We start from the raw sequence: 6,000 nt of genomic DNA, 5'->3' as shown, positions 1-6,000 counted from the left end.
GTGTGGATTTTGAGAAGTGCCCTTCTCAGATCTACTACTTTGAACCCTGTGGATCATTTAGAACATCTCATTTCCAAAGTTAACTAGGTGAATTTCGAGATCAATTCAGTTTTACCCAGTTTGCTTCTAGTTTTTGTTGAAAAAGTTTTAACTTGCCTATTCACACCCCCTCTAGGCAACTTTCAATCGGTATCAGAGCCTAATCCTCGTTCTAACGCTTAACCGCGTGAGGAAAAGATCATGTCGCGGGGACTAAGAAACGAAAGTGCTTCTAAGCTTGAAAAAGTTGAGGTTGCCTCGACTTTATCTTTTGGTGCAGATGTTGATCCTAGGGCAATAGATCTTGCCATGAGAATCGCCGAAAGGATGTTCCTCAAAATGAAGGAAGATGAGGCTAAGAACAAGATTGAAGAAGAAGAAAATGATCGATGGAGACCAAACGACGAATCCACCTCTTCACAAGGTTCGTCTTTCAAATCCACTTCTCATATGTGCTTTGTCGCTAATGGGAGTGACAGTGAAAGCGAAAGTGAGGATGAGGAGGAGCATGAAAGTGATAGTGAAGATGAGGGTGATCTCCAACAATTCTTCGCTCAACTAAGCAAGAAAAATCGAATGAGGCTGCTCAAACTCATGAAAAGATCAGAAGAACAAAAAGAAATGCTTCATAAGCAAGAAGATTTCCTCATCAGAAAAATTGAAGATTTAGAAAAGTTGACCAAAGAGCATGAGAAGCTAAAGTGCTCTCATGATGATTTGGTCCGAAGGTATGAAGACATTTCAATTGAGCAAATTAAAGTTGTTAATCATTCATCATATATTGCTCAATTAGAAAGTAAAAATGCTATGCTCAAGAACACAATAGAAATGCTAAATATTGAAAATCTAGCTTTGCAAGAAAAACATGATATGCTTGTGTGCTCTCATAATAAATTGATGGATTCACATATCATGTTAGAAATGGCTCATGAGGTTGTGTTAACTAATTTGAAATCATACCAACCTCACATATGCACATGTACTCAAGTAGAAACTATATTATCATGTGCTAACAAATGTTGCTCTCAAGAAAGCCAATCTTCCATTGAGCTAGACATTTCAGGAATTAGTGATATTTCTATCACACAAGAAAATAAAGAGCTCAAGGAAGAAGTTGGAATGCTAAGAAGGAGCTTAACTCGTTTGAAGGGAAAGTGTCATGCTCAACCTTCTCAAGATAACTGTGATAATATGGTGAAAAAGCTTGAGAAGGGGACAACTGTAGCATGCACAAAACCCCTTTAAAAGAATACCAAGCTTTCTAAGAAGGGCATGAGCAAAATCCATGGTGAGAAAATTAATGCTCATATGATTTGCTCTAACAATGTACCTATGTGCTTCAACAAAGAAAGATCAAAGAGAAGCGATAGGAGGTGCTATGGATGCAAGGAGAAGGGCCATGAAATTGATTCATGCCCCCACATGAAGAATCAAGACCTTGCACGATTAAGAAAGATGACCATCAAAAAGGATGAAAGCAAAAGGCAAATGCATTGCAAGGACAAGCATCGCATTTGCTACAATTGCCATGAAAAAGGTCATCTATTCAAGGTTTGTCCAAAGGGTAAAACTCCTAAACCTAACTTGTCATTACATTCAAATATGCTTAGGAGACCCAAATTTGACTCTTGTGCTAGAAAGGTGATGAGTTCACCACATTCTAGGACTAAGGCTATTTGGGTGCCTAAGTCCTTATTGCCTAACCTTGATGGACCCATCATTAGATTGGTACCAAAATGTGTTTGAAACTATTTGCAGGTACCCAAAGATGATATGAAGCTTTGGGGTGCTTGAGCGGTTTAACTCAATTCTTATCTCAAGCTATCAATCTTACATTGTCTATCCTTTAAGATTGACCCAAAGATGAATTGAGTTGTTATATCACTAACTTCATATTCATCTCTAGCAAGAACTTGTGTTGTAGGGAATAAGGATTAACCTTTGTGGGAATCAAGCAAAAGGCCTACAACCAAGTGATATCCAAAGGATGGTAACAATTAATTCTTAAGTGCACATTGCTTTTAATTGGTATATTCCTTTGTGTCTTTTGTAGCCACATAGGAAAAATGAAGCACTTAAGAATGAACTTAAAAGAATTTACCTTGCTTTGGAAAGGATCTAATTATATGGTAGATTGCAAGTTCATATTTTTATATTGTGACAATCTACATGATTTAAATTGATTGTATGTATCTTGTGGCATATTTCCAATTTATTATCGTATTATTGCCATGACCTAGACATAAAGAGTATTATCCCATGTTCTTAAATGAATAGAGTGCTAAGTAAGAAATTCAAATTCTTAAAGCACTTACCAAAAGGGAATTCTCTATATGACTAGAGTTGTGAGACTAATGTTTCTATCCAAGTGTTTATGTAGTCTCACAACATGAGAATGTGTTTCCCAAATGGAGTGTGCCATTCAACATTCAAAGAAGATCGAACCAATACTATGTGATGTATTCATTCTTGTTTAAATTGGTTTTGAGTCTTCTCCATTAATCACTCATCATGCTATGAATTAAACTTGCCATGTAAACTTAATTAAATAATCATGCTACTTTCATGTTTTTTTACAATTGATGTTATGCATGATGCTTGTAAGGGTAATTTAGTTCATATCATGAGGTTTCCTTGTTTTAGTAACCTTCTTATCATTCATATACTAGAGGTTGCTAAATAGGAAACTATTGCTTGTGTTACTAATACAATCTCTTTTAAGATATTTCATGGAAATTCATAAGTAGAGATTGTGCTCTTTCAATTGGTAAAATCACAAGCTTTAAAGGTTAATCTTCACCTAAAAGAAAGATTATGAATGCTCAAGGCAAAGGTATGGAACAAATTGCTTCTATTGGTAGTTGATCAATAGTAGTTCCTTCCAAGTGGCATTCTTTCAATTGATAATAATATATTCTATGGAAAGGAATGTCAATATGAAGGTTAAATTCCTTTTGGCTTAAATTTGTAAATTAGTGCATATTGTGAATTCACTGCTCCATGTGCATTAACTTAAAAGGAATTTAATTTATGCCTTTACGCCTCATAAATGATGATTTGTTTGCCATTCATATATAGATATCATCATTTATTAAATACTTCCTTGTACTACTAATACCTCTTTTCAAAGTGTTTTATCGACTAGTTTTAAAAGGAAAAGAGATAACAAAGAAGGAAGTCTCCACAAATGATGAAAAGAAGAATACTAATGTGACACCACCACAGATAGTAAGATCTGTCAAATTGGTATAACAAATGGTACATTCTATATGGTGGTAAGTATTCTTAGGCATAAGTTAATTCATTGCAAATTTGTCATGCCTTGACCATGATATGTAATGTACTCCTCATGAGACTCTTAACTGAATTGAAAGTGCATGTGGCAAGTCATTCAAATACTTGATGCACACATCTAGTGGGAGAACATTATATATCTTGTGTCGTAGAGAAGTTTCCCTTGAGTAAGCTATACTAAGACAATCCAAAATGGTAAATTTGTATCTCATTCATATGGATTGTAATCTTTGTTTTCCAAATAGCTACTCTTGATGCAGTTTAAAATTCCCTTATCATTAATTCTAAAAGTGCATAAGAATCTTTTTGTTGATATTCATCACATACATATGCACTAACATGGATATGATTTTTAAACTATAAAAGGTACAATTAGTGATCCATACTCTCTAAATTTTGGAAACCCATATTTTGATATCTTAGAAATCTACTTCAATCGATATCCATATGCTTCACATTGAATTGGATCACTAAGTTGTAAATTCCATGCATGACTTGTCTTTATGATATGAATGCTTGTGCGACTAACCTTGATAAGCTAGGTGCACCCAAAGTCAAGGTAAGTTCATCATCAAGAAGGCAACACAACGACATATTAATAAAAGGAGAAAAGGCTCCTATTCTTAACTCTAGTTTTTATCTATGTGATTAAATATTGACTTAAAAACATGTAAGATGGTTGTCAAGTATATGTGGGTGCCTACACAAAGAGAAAGGCCACAATAAGGATTGTGTGGGTACTCAAGGCTCTTACTACTAATCTCAAAGGACCCAATTCAAATTGGGTACCAAGATATGAAGCTTAAACTTGTTTTGCAGGATCACTCCTTCAATGGATCAAGTTGGGTGCTCGATAATGAATGTATAAATCATCTTTGGAGATAGTAGCTAGGGTGGTAACAACTGAATCTCAAGTGCATATTATTTTCAAATCTTATCTTTTTGTGACTTGTGTAGCCACTAAGGAAAAAGAAGCACTTGAGGATATACATTAGTTGTTGATTATGAAATAAAGGTCTAATTGGAAGTTGAATGAATATTATCATATGGTCAACAATCCAAAATTATGTGACGTATTCTCTATCTAGTTAATTTGGATTTGATTCTTCTATATTAGATACTCACCATAATATGGATTAAGTCATCCCTTTAGACTTCATTGAATAACCATGCATATTATCCATGTCATTCAAAATATATTGTGCATGAGGGTTCAAGGAAATTTAGTCCATATTATGATGTTTCTCTATTTTAGCAACACGCTTGTCTTCCACATATAAAGGGTTGCTAAATAAGAAACTAGTGCTTGGCTACTAATGTCATCTCTTGTGTTGAGTTTATCCATAGAAAATCTATGTTAAGAGATGGTGCTTATTTTAAATTGGATAAATCACAAGCTTAAAGGATACTATTCAACTAAAGTAAGAAGAAGTTGATAAGAGGCCAAGGTATGAAAACTTCCTCTCCTTCAGTTGTTTTAGTATTCTATCCTTAGTGGGATGTACCATAATATAGGTTAAATTCCTTGCAATATAAAATGTTCAATAGTGCATATAACTTTGACATCAACTATATGTGTGCACTAATTTAAAGGAATTTAATCTATCCTTTTGGGTTTCAAGAATGATGATTTATTCTCCATCCACATATAAGGATTATCATTTGTGAAACCCTCCCTTGTGTTTCTAATGCTCTCTTTTCTAAGTGTTTCAATAAGGTCTTTCCAAGTGCTTTCAAGATGGATTCAAAATCTACGGATATAAGAGTCTTGGTTGTTTCAATCATTGAGTTTCAATGGGTCTTATATCAAGTATGATTGAACCAAGCCAAGATGAATGAAGTTCAAGATCGCCTGGTTGGATGAAATCATAAAGAGAAAGGAAATCACAGTGATTCAAGAAGGGAGTTACACTTTTTGTCAACCAAATAATGAAGATGTAGTGACATATTTATATGATATCCTTCATTATGAGGTTCATATCAGCATGCTTTACCTTTTAGGAATTCAATTGATATACTTTCAGTTCTTAAATTTTCAATTGGTTTAATTTTCATCATCTATGTAAAGCATGTTATGTTAAACCAAGATATAGTGCAAACATCTCCTTTAGCCTCGTATTGTTGATGTGCATAAGTGTACTTTATGTACCCTTGCATGAAGGAGAGTTTAGCCTATATCCTGTGAGACTAATGATTTCTTGCAAGTTCATGTTGTGTAGTCTCACACCTTGGTGAAAGGAGAATATCAAATGAGGATGAGTGGTTCCAAGGAAATGATCAAATATTTACCACATGTCACCCCATGGATTAGTTCTATTAGGGAACGATATGTGTTCTCTAGCATAAATTCAATTGTTTCAAATATATTATGCCTTGACCAAGATATATGATGAACCCCTCTAAGAATCTTAATTGAATCAAGTGCATGTTACAAGTAATTCGAGTACCTGATGCACACATTTAGGGGGAGCTCATTCTATATCCTGTGTCCTTAAATACTAACATTTTCTTTTAGTGAACTTGTGTAGTTCTTTGAAAAGAATGGGTTTCTCTTGATCGTTTAAAGAGGATAAGTTTCTCTTTGAAATGTCAAGCCTATCAAAAGCTAAGATAGAAATTCATGATTATAATGAAGACCATATGACATGGAACAAAGGTGTGTCACTC

This window comes from Zea mays, chromosome 8, assembly GCF_902167145.1.
Source record: "Zea mays cultivar B73 chromosome 8, Zm-B73-REFERENCE-NAM-5.0, whole genome shotgun sequence".
Classification (NCBI taxonomy): Eukaryota; Viridiplantae; Streptophyta; class Magnoliopsida; order Poales; family Poaceae; genus Zea; species Zea mays.
The sequence above is the reverse complement of the archived record's forward strand: the minus strand, read 5'-3'. Positions refer to the sequence as shown.